The sequence below is a fragment of the Babylonia areolata genome, chromosome 5, assembly GCF_041734735.1.
Source record: "Babylonia areolata isolate BAREFJ2019XMU chromosome 5, ASM4173473v1, whole genome shotgun sequence".
NCBI classification, from domain to species: Eukaryota; Metazoa; Mollusca; class Gastropoda; order Neogastropoda; family Buccinidae; genus Babylonia; species Babylonia areolata.
In genome coordinates, this window is record NC_134880.1 from 22,249,344 (window position 1) to 22,262,245 (window position 12,902).

At 42.2% G+C, this 12,902-nt stretch overlaps 1 protein-coding gene across 5 annotated transcripts in view; it reads left to right on the top strand.

The window, feature by feature from the left end:
- The first annotated feature begins 3,498 nt into the window (after positions 1-3,498).
- LOC143281986 (uncharacterized) overlaps positions 3,499-12,902 on the top strand; it is a 66,916-nt gene continuing 57,512 nt past the window's right edge. For 3 of the 5 annotated variants that reach the window (XM_076587363.1, XM_076587364.1, XM_076587367.1), the window contains exon 1: positions 3,500-3,788. The gene's annotated coding sequence lies outside the window, so the exon portion shown is untranslated. Of the gene's footprint in view, positions 3,789-12,902 lie in introns of all 5 variants that reach the window. The other 2 variants (XM_076587366.1, XM_076587365.1) reach the window with 1 other exon arrangement.

Here is a 12,902-nt window from a genome sequence, read left to right on the forward strand (position 1 = left end):
AGATCAAATACGCATGTTAAAGATCCTGTAATCAATGTCAGCGTTCAGTGGGTTATGGAAACAAGAACACACCCAGCATGCATCCCCCCCACCCCCCCTCATCCCCCGGAAACGGAGTATGGCTGACTACATGGCGGGGTACTGTGAATAAACAAAACGATCATGCACGTAGAATGTCTGTCTGAGTGTGTATGTGTGAAATCCGATTGAATGGCACAGGAAACAAATGGTGAGCGCCCAATGGCAGCCGTCAGTCAGCTCTACCCAGGTAGGCAGCCTGTTGTGCAAATGACCCCGTGTTTGTAAAACACTTAGCGCTTGGTCTCCCACCGAGGATAGGTGCTATATATGAAGTATGCATAGCATTGATTCATTCAATGAGTATTGACCAACCTACACTATTTCCAGTATCGTCGCTGCAAATGTACTGAAGATTGTGTATTACATGGACGAGAATGTTTTGTTTATGATATTATCATCATCATCGTTTTATTGAAAAAAAAAAAATCTCCATCTTGTCATTTTCAAATATATCAATCAGTTTGTTGTCTTTTTTTTATTGGGCATTTTGTTAAGTATTAGTTTGATAAGGCTTTTTTTTTCTATTTTTGACTATCTTCATAATTTGGCTCATCATCATCATCATCATCATTATGTTTGCTATTGTTATTACTGTTGTTTATATTGTTAATCATTTCATCTATTTTTTGTTATTGTTGTTGTTGTTATCAGTAGTAGTAGTAATAGTAGTAGTAGTAGTAGTAGCAGTAGTAGTAGTAGTAGTGGTAGTAGTAGAATCATTATTATTTTCAGTATTATCATTCAGACGAGTGAACAACCCTCCGCTACCCCCCCCCCCCCCCCCCCACACACACACACACACACAACCTCTCTAAGAATATAGTGCAAGGAATTAAAAACAAAATTAAAGCACAAAAAAAAAAAAAAAAAAAAACCGGCTTACTAATGTTGTCACTGTTATTTTCATTGACCTCTTGTGGGAAATTTCATGGCCATTACGCTCTCCGCGACCAGGCTGGTCAGGAACTATGCAAGCAGTGTGTGATGGCCGCTTCCCAGTACGAAGCTGCTTCACCTTCCTACCCATGACTGATATGGACCCCACAGACTTGTCAGCATTGGCAAACCAGTTCCATGTGACTCCAGTCATCACCTTTGATCAACCTCTCTGTGGAAGTCCAGGATAATTGTAGCCGGTGAACCAGATGGCAGCCCACTCCACTCCATTGTCATACGATTTCGCGGCTTTCATACAGAAATGAGGTTTCTTCTTTCCATAGGATGATCATGGCAGGATCTAGTCTTCAGCAGTTGCTGGAAGTGATATTTGCACCACTGAATGCCATAATTCAAATGTTGACAGGAAAACTGTGGCCAGAGCTGTTCAATAACATTTATTTGTTCACCGATTTGTTTTTGTTGTTGTGGTTGATTTTATTTCACTGTTCCGTGTTTTAAGGAGAAAAAAGGTGATGCTGAAGGAAGCCGAAACACTTACGTTTTGGTCATGTTCCTTCTATCACTGCAGCATTATGATCAGCTATTAAGGTGTTTAATATCATACCAAATGCATAGTTCATGTTTTGCCCTTTCTCTTCATTTATACAGCAAAAGGCTGCTAGGTTTGTATTAGGGAGTGTCTGGTATTTTGGAAAAAAAGAGCCATAATCGTGCGACAGAAAAGGTTGTGATCACGCACGTAACACACGGCAACAAGGAAGTGAAGCTGCAATGTGGGGCCTACCCCATATGCTTTTGAACTGACCGCTAAACTGTTTCAGTTTATTGAATATGGGTATATATATATATATATATATATATATATATATATATATATATATATATATTCTTTTAAATTTTGCAAGCATATGGCGCTAATTAAAAATGTATATCAGAACCTTTCCAATGAATGGTTACTTGACCATGTTTTGACCGCAGTCCTGTTCTAAAAATAGAGCATGTTACATCATCAGTTTCATCAAAATTATACACATATGGCACATTTTCCCAATCAACACGCTAAATTATGTTAAATTCTGCTGATTTATAACGATACCTATCCAACGATTGGTTCCTTGGCCATGTTTACACTGAGCGCAACTCTACTGTGGAAATAGAGCATTTGTGACGTCATTTCATCAAAATTATAAACAATCTAAGAGTTCAATCAATCTCCATTTTTCACAATGTTTTTATTACAATAGGTACTATCCAAAAACAACATAAAAGCAACTGTTGCAATTTGTTCCTAACTTGCCTTGTTTAATTCGTTCCACAACCGGACTATGTGGTATGTGGAGAAGGCGAGTCAGCCCCCTATCGGACCGACCAGGAGGGAGGGAACGAAAGAATGAAAGAAAGAAAAAAAAAAAAGGGGGGGGGGGGGGGGGGAAGGAAGAAGAGAACACAACTTCCTGGTTCAGGTTCATACTTGTTGTTTCCTGTCCTTCGCCCAGAGCGAGGAGACCCCTACAAGGTGTGTGTGTGTGTGTGTGTGTGTGTGTGTGTGTGTATGCATGTATGTAGATAGATAGATAGATAGACAGCTAGCTAGCTAGATAGATCGATAGATAGCGGATAGATAGATTGTGTGTGTGTGTGTGTGTGTGTGTGTGTTTGGAGGGAGGCGTTCATGTACCTTGTGTTGTGTTTCTTCGTATGTACGTTTGCGTGTGAGCGTGTATTTACGGTGTATCTGTGTTTATGTCTGTGCTGCGTCTGTGCGTCTGTGCATGCGCGCGCATTGGTAGATGAATGTGGTTGGCATCCTTATTTCTTAAGCTGAATTTAGGATGTTAAAGTGGGACTTTACCTGGCATTATATATATATATATATATATATATATATATATATGTGTGTGTGTGTGTGTGTGTGTGTGTGTGTGTGTGTGTGTGTGCGTGCGTGTAAGTACAACTATGTATAAACACAGTGACTTATCCCTGCTTCACATCTTTACTTACTTAGATGTTCCAACGTAGTCAGTTGGAACTAAGACTGAGGCAGTCAGCTTGAAGTGCTCCATTATCCACGGTCCTCAGCCATCATTTGCTGGTGTCACCCCATTCTTCTGAGGAATCTTTTCACTGTTTGCCACCAGTTTATCTTGGGCCTCACACCTTTTCAAATGCAAAATACGCCCCCCCCTCCCCCCCCCCCCCCCCCCCCCCGCCCCCGCCTCTCCTATGCGTGTGCCGGCAACCTAACACATCATCGCCTTTCAGTCCTTACCACTAAACCACCAACCTTTTCTGGTGTTTTTTTTTTTTTTTTCCCGGCGACCGAGCCCAAACGCGGGCACTGCTTGTTCCTCTATGTGCCTTCGCTTCACAGTCACACCACTTCGTTTCCTTCCCCCTCCCCACCCACACGCCCTCACTAGCACTCCCACCTTTCCGCGCCGCCACCCTTCTTCCTTCCACCGCTGTCCTGCCCCCCCCCCCCCCCCCCCCCCTTTCATATCCCCCAATCTCGCTGCTGCGCTGTCAATGTTAACAAGAACAGAGTGAAGGAGAGAGCGACTCGTCAGTTTGTGCGACAGACCTATTTGTGGGTGGTTGACGAACTTAGTTTTTTTGACTGTTCGCCTCGCTAACTTTCTGAGTTGTTTTTTTTTTTCGGTTCGACATAACCAAGCCTGTGTACGATCTTTCAAGTATCCCAAGGGAGTGAACTACTGCTTGGTATTGTTCTTCAGTGTGTGAAGTCGAGTATTAACTTTTGTTGGGAAAAAAAAAACCCAAACAGGTGTCGTCTGCTTCGGTCACAGGTTGGTTGTTCTGTTTTGGTGTCACTCTGTGTGTGTGTGTGTGTGTGTGTGTGTGTGTGTGTGAGTCTTTGTGAATATTCATAAAGTAGAAGTCCATGGTGTCAGTGACGCATGTTTGAAGAATTGCTATTACCAGTCAGTATTAGTTCTGGTAGTTTCTTGTTATTTGTTTAATTTCAAGATAAGATTCATACACACAAGTCTGGTCCTCAATTCAGTCGTGCTTGTGGAATAACGCAAGTTAGCATGATGGCCATTTGAGCACTCTCATTTGAGTAAGTTGGTGACAGGACATGACAAGATAGTGTGTGTTCTCCATGTCTGTTTCGATTGTGTCTGTCTTTTAGCGTCTTTATATCTGTCTGTCCACTTTTTCTGTCACCGTCTCTCTGTCTCCGTTTGACTGTCTGCCTCTCTCTCTCTCTCTCTCTCTCTCTCTCTCTGTCTGTCTGTCTGTGTGTCTTAGAAAACTGAACTCTGTTGATTCCTATTTTGGAAAATGTTCGATGTACAAATAGAACCTTTACTGACATAACATATGCAGCTGAAATCTGGGGACTAACGGTTAACTCACACATTGAGAGATACATACTTATGCAATTAAACGTTTTCTGCATGTTCCAATCCATTCATCTAATACGGTTTTATATGGGGAAACTGGAAGATACCCTTTGTATATAAGAACTTTTGTCAAATGTATTAAATATTGGTTAAAATTGTTAAAGCTTCCACAAACACGTCTGAGCAAACAGGCCTATGATATGATGCTTTTGCGGATGGAGTTAGGTAAAGAAAACTGGTGTTATAGAGTGAATAAGGTTCTGACTGAACATGGTTTTGGAATTGTGTGGTTGTCCCAGGGTGTAGGAAACGAACAGCAGTTTATTGCAGAATTCAGAGACAGACTCATTTGTTCCTTCAAACAAAACTGGCATTCTGACATGGAAAGTAAACTGAGAAAAATATAGTTGGTTCTTTTCTTTTAAAAGTATATTTCAACCAGAAACATATCTCAGAATCATTACAGACAAATGGCACAGAATAAATTATGCGAGATTTAGGTTAAGAACTCTGGGGTTTAATGCAAACAGGAGATGGTTTGAACCTGGGACTTCTATACAATCACCATGTCCTCTCTGTGGATACCAGGTGGATGATGAAAAACATTTTCTTTTTCAGTGTGAAATTTATAATACTGTGCGAGAAAAATGCATATTCTTTAAAACAGAGATGGCTAAAAGCCATGATGTTGTTACTGTTTTGTCATGTGATAATGAAATCATAATTAGATCGGTTGCTAAATTCATTGCAGAAGCTCAAACAATGAGACAAAGGTACATAAGTCAGAATAGTATCAACAGCATAGAAGACACTTAATTATAGTTAGTACAGAAGTTGCTATTTTATTTGGACAAAACAGAAAATATAACATTGCATACTTGAGTGTATTGTTGAAGCAGTATGTATTGGTTTGATATATTTTTGAATGAATGGTCGAGTCAGTCCCCATTCATTTTGGTATTTTATTATCATTACATTTTTGTTTTTCTTTAGTTCCGTTTCGTTGAGTTTTTGTCAGGATGTGACTTAAGTGTTTCCAAGTATTGCATATTTTCTTGGTTTAAACTGACTCTGTGTGTGTGTGTGTGTGTGTGTGTGTGTGTGTGTGTGTGTGTGTGTGTATCTCTATGTATGTGTATGCGTGCGTGAGGGCATGGTGTAAAGAAGCTTCCAGCTTATCCAGTCTGTCTGTCTGTCTGTCTGTCTCTCTCTCTCTCTGTCTGTCTCACACACACAAACACACACACACACACAGACACACACACACACACACAGACGGGCAGACAAATATACAGACTGACATACAAGCACACACAGAGACACTACACATGCACACATACCATTCAAGATAACGAGGCGAATATCTGATAATTCCAACAGTGGCGAAATCATCAACGCAAACAACACCAAGCACAAGTGTTCTATTCAGCTGACAGGTATGTGTTTGTGAGACTACTATCACACAGGGCGCGGTACGTCAGAATCGGCGTGTCACTGCATAAATCCCACTGGTGTCATTACCCAGGTGGACACAGCCTGATATCTTTACCAACCAGATATGGGCTGCTGACCCAAATATCTTACCACTGATACCATGCCGTGTACTGTGAAACACTGATTAAAACTACATTCAATGGGTTTTTTTTCCTTTTTTTTAATATATAGATAGTGTTCATAATGATTGTGTTTTCGTGCCAGCAGTTTTGTCGATGTTGTGTTGATTGTAGATTTTCATATTGTCTGTATGTTGAATTGCCGCTATTGTTGTGTTATTGAAATGGCTGGGTTTAACGGTTTTCGTTTGTGACAAAGGGCGCAACTGTTTACTTGTTATCTTGCTATTATGGATGTTGTCTGTGATGACGAGCATCCGCATTCCGATGTAGGCCTCCGTAAGTGTGTTATCAAAGTCATAGTGTTGAGGTTGTCACCGATACACATGACAGTAGCGGCGTTCATAGTTTGGGCCGGAGCTTTTATAGAGGTACCTGCTTTCTTGGAATCGTTTTATTTGTAATTTGATGAGGAAAAAAAACAGAGACAGGATCCCGCGTTTTCCAACATTATTGATAATTGGGAAAATGTCACATATTCATTTATCATTGATGGTTCGCTGACTTCGTATACAGGATAGTTTCAACACAAGTTTTAAGCGTATCAGTGTTATGTTCATCCTTATTCAATAGTTTTAAATGTTTGTGTCTTTTTTTCAATTTTGCTTTACGTCCTGTTCATGTATATGATGTCAGTTAGCGTGATAACAACAGCAGCAATGATAATAATGGTAATAATAATGATAATATTGATAATAATGGTAAGCAAAATGCATACACACTCATACACACTCACGCACACACACACACACACACACACACACACACACACACACACACACACACACACACACACACACACACACACACACACAAACGTGCGCAGACACGCTCGCGCGCAAACTAGTACATATGCACGCTCACACTCACGCACATGCACAGACACTGACCAAATACACGTATGCACACACAGACACAGACGCACACATACATTATATGTGTGTGTGTGTGTGTGTGTGTGTGTGTGTGTGTGTGTGTGTGTGTATGAATGTGTACGTGTGTTTGTGTGTGTGTGTGTAATTTTATATATACACGCAACTGTTGCAGCAGTTGTCGCCTGTATCATTATTGTCACCGGTGCAATTAAAGTTTATCTGTAAGTGACAATCCTGCCATATACTGTCGCCGGCGACAATAATATTTGCCGAAGTGCAAAGATATGTGCCGTGATCGTCTACAGATATCGCCACCGCGACAATACTAGAGTACCCGGTGACAATGTACCCCGCAACACCACCACATTTCTTCCCTCTCCTCCCGCCCTCTCCCCGTCCCTCCGAGCCACGGGTAATCTGATCCGTTGAAACATTGCTTCATCTCTTCTGTCCGTGTGTTTTACCACTAGTGCGCAGTCACCAAAAGAAAAGCCTCCAGTAAGTACAAGTTCAGGGTTTTTACCCCCTTGTAGTAATCAACCCTCCGTGCCCATTCTTTCTGTCTCTGTGTGTATGTGCGTCTCTGTTTTGTTTCTGTCTCTGACTCTGTCTCTGTTACCCTGTCTCTCTCTGTCTGTCTAAGCAGAAGTGTTGTAGCGTATATGGATTTGTCCGAACGCAATGACGCCTCCATGAGTAACTGAGCTGAACTGTCTGTCTGTCTGTCGCTGTCTTTGTCTCTCTCTGTCTCTCTTTCTCTCTATCGTCATATTTCGTCTTTATTTTGTCAAAATTCACACACACACACACACACACACACACACACACACACACACACACACACACACCTACGTGTGTATTATTTCTGTCTCTGTGTGTATGTGTTTCTCTTTTTGTCTGTTTCTGTCTCTGTCTGTCTGTCTGTCTCTCTCTCTGTCTCTATCTGTCTATCTATCTACCTCTCTATCTCTCAATCAATCTCTCTATTTATATATCTAACGCAAGCGCGCTCCCCACCTTTCCGTGTCGCTGTGTGTGTTTGTCTGTTTCTCTGACTCTGTTTCTCTATCAATATATTTATTTCATTTTATTTTCATTTCATTGTTTTCTGCATATTTTTATGTCACTTAGTCTTAAATTTGTATATATGTTATTGTAAAGCGCGGTGAACCCCATTTGAGATGGGGGTATTGCGCGATATATAAGCCTGCACGTTATTATTATTATTATTATTATTATTATTATTATTATTGTATAATAAAATTTATCAATGTTAAGGTGCAAATTGTGATTGGTTTAGTGTTTATACATCCACAACTAGAATGTTCGACACGTAGCAAAAGCTATAACTTAAGCAGTATTATGGAATGAGGTACACATACGTTGAAATGATATATACAAAAGATACATCTTGGGTGCAATTAATGGAATTTTTTCTCTGAAATTGATGACTGTTTCATATGATTTATTCATATTTTTTCCCCATTATAATACTTTGTTTGTATATGTTGCAACGTCGTTATGGGGTGGTTTTTTTTTGTTGTTGTTGTTGGTGTTTTTTTTTTGTTTTCTTGTGGGGGGTTGGGGGGGCGGGGGGGGGTCGTGTTTCCTCCATTTTCTTCTTTTCTCCTATGCATGAATTTAAGTTAAATTCCCATGGCTTTCCTAATTTGGAAATTGTTTTTAAGTTATTGGATAAACAACGACAAAATAACCTCTGCTGCGCCGATTCTATATACTCATTCCCAACAGCAAGTGATGTATGTCCAGTGCAGCGTTGCATGAACACTGCCAGTAGCGCTGAATTTGCTCACAGTTAACTAAGGAATTTCCGACGTCCACTACGCCAGTTCCATATTATATAGACTCTAAAGGAAAATTCTTAACACAGAACAAACGCTAAGAGCGTTGCTGATACAGCGTGTTCAATCAAAACCCCAATAACTTTTGTCGTGGTTGTTGGGTTGCATGGAAGTAACCTTCCCCTATCCAGGCGTATATTAATTGTAAGTGCGCGTGTCTGAAAGACACTGTGGGGAAAGAACGTGGGGTTCGGTGTGTGTGTGGAGGGGGGAGGGGTGCAGGGGGTGGGGTGGGGGTGGGGGCTGGGGCTGTCTTAAAAGGATTTAAGGGGAAGAGGGTGTCAGGGGGAGTGTTCTTGATTGCGTCTCTTGTGTGTGTGTGTGTGTGTGTGTGTGTGTGTGTGTGTGTGTGTGTGTAGTCAGTACAACAAAAAGTTAATCTGACAATAAACGGTTTCAGTCAGTGTGTGTGTGTGTGTGTGTGTGTGTGTGTGTGTGTGCGTGTGTGTGTGTGTGTGTGTGTGTGTGTGTGTGTTACTGTTTACGCATGCAAGTAAACAGAAACTTTTTTCCCTTCCCTCGATATGTAAGTGTTGTATTGTGAAATGTGTGTGTGTGTGGGTTTTTTTTGTTTTTTTTTGTTTTTTGTTGTTTGTGTGTGTGTGTGTGTGTGTGTGTGTGTGTGTGTGTACAGTCGTGTCTGAGCAATATGTGTGCGTGCGTGCGTACACGTGGGTGTTTGTGTATTACCAGGAGCGCGAGCACATGCGCGTGCGCACGTACGTGCGTGTTGAGCATTATTTACTGGGAACAGTTGTCTTTTTTTTTTTTGTCTACTCTCCTTCACACACACACACACACACACACACACACACACACACACACACACATACATACACACACACACACACACACACGCACACACACACACACACACACACACACACACACATACATGCCTATTGGTGCGCCAGAGGAAAGTCTGTGGCAGTATAAACAGATTACCGCTGAACCACAGTACTACATAAAACACAACGCAATGATTGTTCAACCACCGGCTCTGGAAAGAGAAAGCAATGTGTGCAAATGCACCAGGATTAAGAGCTCTGTTTGTTTGCATTCCACTATTGTTGTATGGAGATCGTTTGTAGAACGTGTCTCGGTATGCGAACACCCTTATATGAGGCGCCTGTGTGTGAAAGAGAGAGATAGAGAGGGGTTGAGGGTGGAGAGAGAGGAGAAGCAGAGAGTGTGTGCACGCGTGCATGTTTTTGTGCCACTGTGCACGAAGACGCGCAGTGCGCCTATGTGTGCAAAAATATGCAAAAGCGTGCTCGAGAATACGCGTGTGCATACGTGCGCATCAGTGTGATGATGTGTTTGCTGGATCGATATGGTTCGATGTATCGTCTGTTCATTCTCTTGATTGTGGATGAGTAAGTGTATGGAGAGAGAGAGAGAGAGGGGGGGGGGAAGACATAGACACACAAAGACAGAGGGGAAAAGGAGATAAGTGAGAAAAGAAAAAAAACAACTGGGAATTTTGTTGTTGTTGTTTTGATTTTTTAATTCGAGGAGTCATTCTGCAATGTTTACAATAAATATGTCAAAAACATTGCTAAGTTTTGCTTACTGACGCCCACAACAGGAAAACACGTCAGTTAAAACTATGTTATTTCATTTTCAACGCAAGGCTTTACACGGAGAATGGGAAGAGTAAGAAACCAAATGTAGCAGCACAAAATGGCACATCACAACGATGAGGACGAGTTAAGAGATGACATAATGCCCGCTGAGGAACCAGGAAGCAGGATGTAGTGTACCCTTCACTGAGGTAGGCTAGGACATGGTGGCGTTCACTGGTCTAAAAATAGATGGATAGCTCATCGGCCAGGAAAGCTAAAGCCAACTGAACGCCATATTGTTACTCGTATCCGACCTTCAGTCCGTTGAGAAGTATTCTGCTAACTGGTGGCAGTTTCTGAACTGCAACCGTGTATCTTCGATAAAATCGTGTTATGCTTGTCTCCACGGCATGCCAAATGTTGTGTCTTGATTGATATCTGCCAGTGGTTTATTTGCCAAAGTTATTACAAGAAAACATTGCAGTGACACGCAGCGCAATTTTTTGCGGAACACACACGCACACACACACACACACAGGAATGTCAGCTTAAATTACACCGCGAGCAAGTGAAACCTTGCCGTGAAGCTAGCTGAGCGCTCGGCTACGAATATGAACATATCGCTTCGAGCTATACTGACACGAATAGCAAAATGGCTGATTGAATACTTCCGCTGGCTTCAGTTAGCAAAGGAGCTCAAAGAAGGCACCTAGTTTTAGGTCAGTGGGTGCCGTCCCGTTTCATCTATCACCGAATCACCTATCAGTAAACTGGTTATCCCGAACCCCCTGTTCCCAGTTCGCTTATGTACTCAGTTGCCCTGTGTGTGGGCACAAACATTTATGTGTGTGCATTTGTATGTTAGAGAGAGAGGGAGAGACAGAGAGAGCAATGTACGTGCACAAGAGAAAGAGAGAGAGGGAGAGGTAGGGAGAGAGAGGGGGCGGCAATGTACGAGCATGAGAGAGAGGGGTAGAGAGAGAGAGAGAGGGGCAGCAATGTACGAGCATGAGAGAGGAGAGAGAGAGAGAGGAGCAATGTACGTGCATGAGAGAGAGAGGGAGAGAGAGAGAGAAAGCAATGTACGTGCATGAGAGAGAGAGAGAGAGAGAGAGAGAGAGAGAGAGAGAGAGAGAGAGAGAGAAATGTACGTGTATGAGGGAGAGAGAGAGAGAGAGAGAGCAATGTACGTGCATGAGAGAGAGAGAGAGAGAGAGAGAGAAATGTACGTGTATGAGGGAGAGAGAGAGAGAGAGAGAGAGAGAGAGAGAGCGAGCAATGTACGTGCATGAGAGAGAGAGAGAGAGCAATGTACGTGCATGAGAGAGAGAGGGAGAGAGAGAGAGAAAGCAATGTACGTGCATGAGAGAGAGAGAGAGGAGAGAGAGCAATGTACGTGCATGAGAGAGAAAGAGAGAGTTTCAGTTTTCAGTTTCAGTAGTTCAAGGAGGCGTCACTGCGTTCGGACAAATCCATATACGCTACACCACATCTGCCAAGCAGATGCCTGACCAGCAGCGTAACCCAACGCACTTTGTCAGGCATTGAGAAAAAAAAGAAAGAAAAAAAAGGTGAGTAAATAATAGATAAGCGTACATAAATAAGTAAATGAATAAATAAATAATAATTATAATATATAAAAAGGGGTAGTAGTAATAATATTTTTTTTTAAAAGATAAATAAGACAACAATGATGATAAATAAGCAAATAAATGTAAAACATGAAGACACACATTCACACATACACCCACATATGCACAGATATGCAACAAACATGCAGTTTCACAGATATGAAAGCACAGTCAAATACACATAAACGTACATGGGCCCCAACACACACACACACACACACACACACAAACACACACACATTACCCTGCACTTCCTCTACCCCCCTCCTCCACGCACTCATTTCTAGGCTACGTATCGCAGCTTCCACTGCACACAATACACACACACAAACACACAGACACACACACAGACACAGACACACACACAGACACACACACACACACACACACACACACACACACACACAGATGAACACTTACTTGTACAAGCACACACACATACGCCCATATCCCCCACCCCCAACCCCACACACATATATACAAAGATATATATATACACACCCGCACGTTCCAATATCCTGTTGCTCCCACAGTGTAGGCATGCATACACTCACATACCTCATCCTCTACACCTCCTCCCTCCCGCACCCCCACCTCCCCCTCACACACACACACACACACACACACACTCCCACACGCACACACATACGCACGTGCACAGAACTCTCCTGACACTTGTGTACACTTACACCCTCGCGCATGCACAAACGCACTCAAAAACACAGACCCCCCCACACACACAAACACACACATACACACACGCACAGAGGCTGCCACTGATTGGCCGCAAGAGGGATGGGAAAAGATCTCTGATGCCAAGAACGTGGCGTCTAGTGTGTTGCTCAGTCTATTGTATTTGGAAAAGCCCACAGAGACTCAGTTCCGTTTTGAAGAAATTTGCGCAATGTTGGTTTTGAAGTGATGCCGATATTTGTTTGATTTGCAAAGCATCGTGCTCTACCTTTCATGTTAGACTTACGGCCGCTCCTTCTCTCTGCTTTTATTTC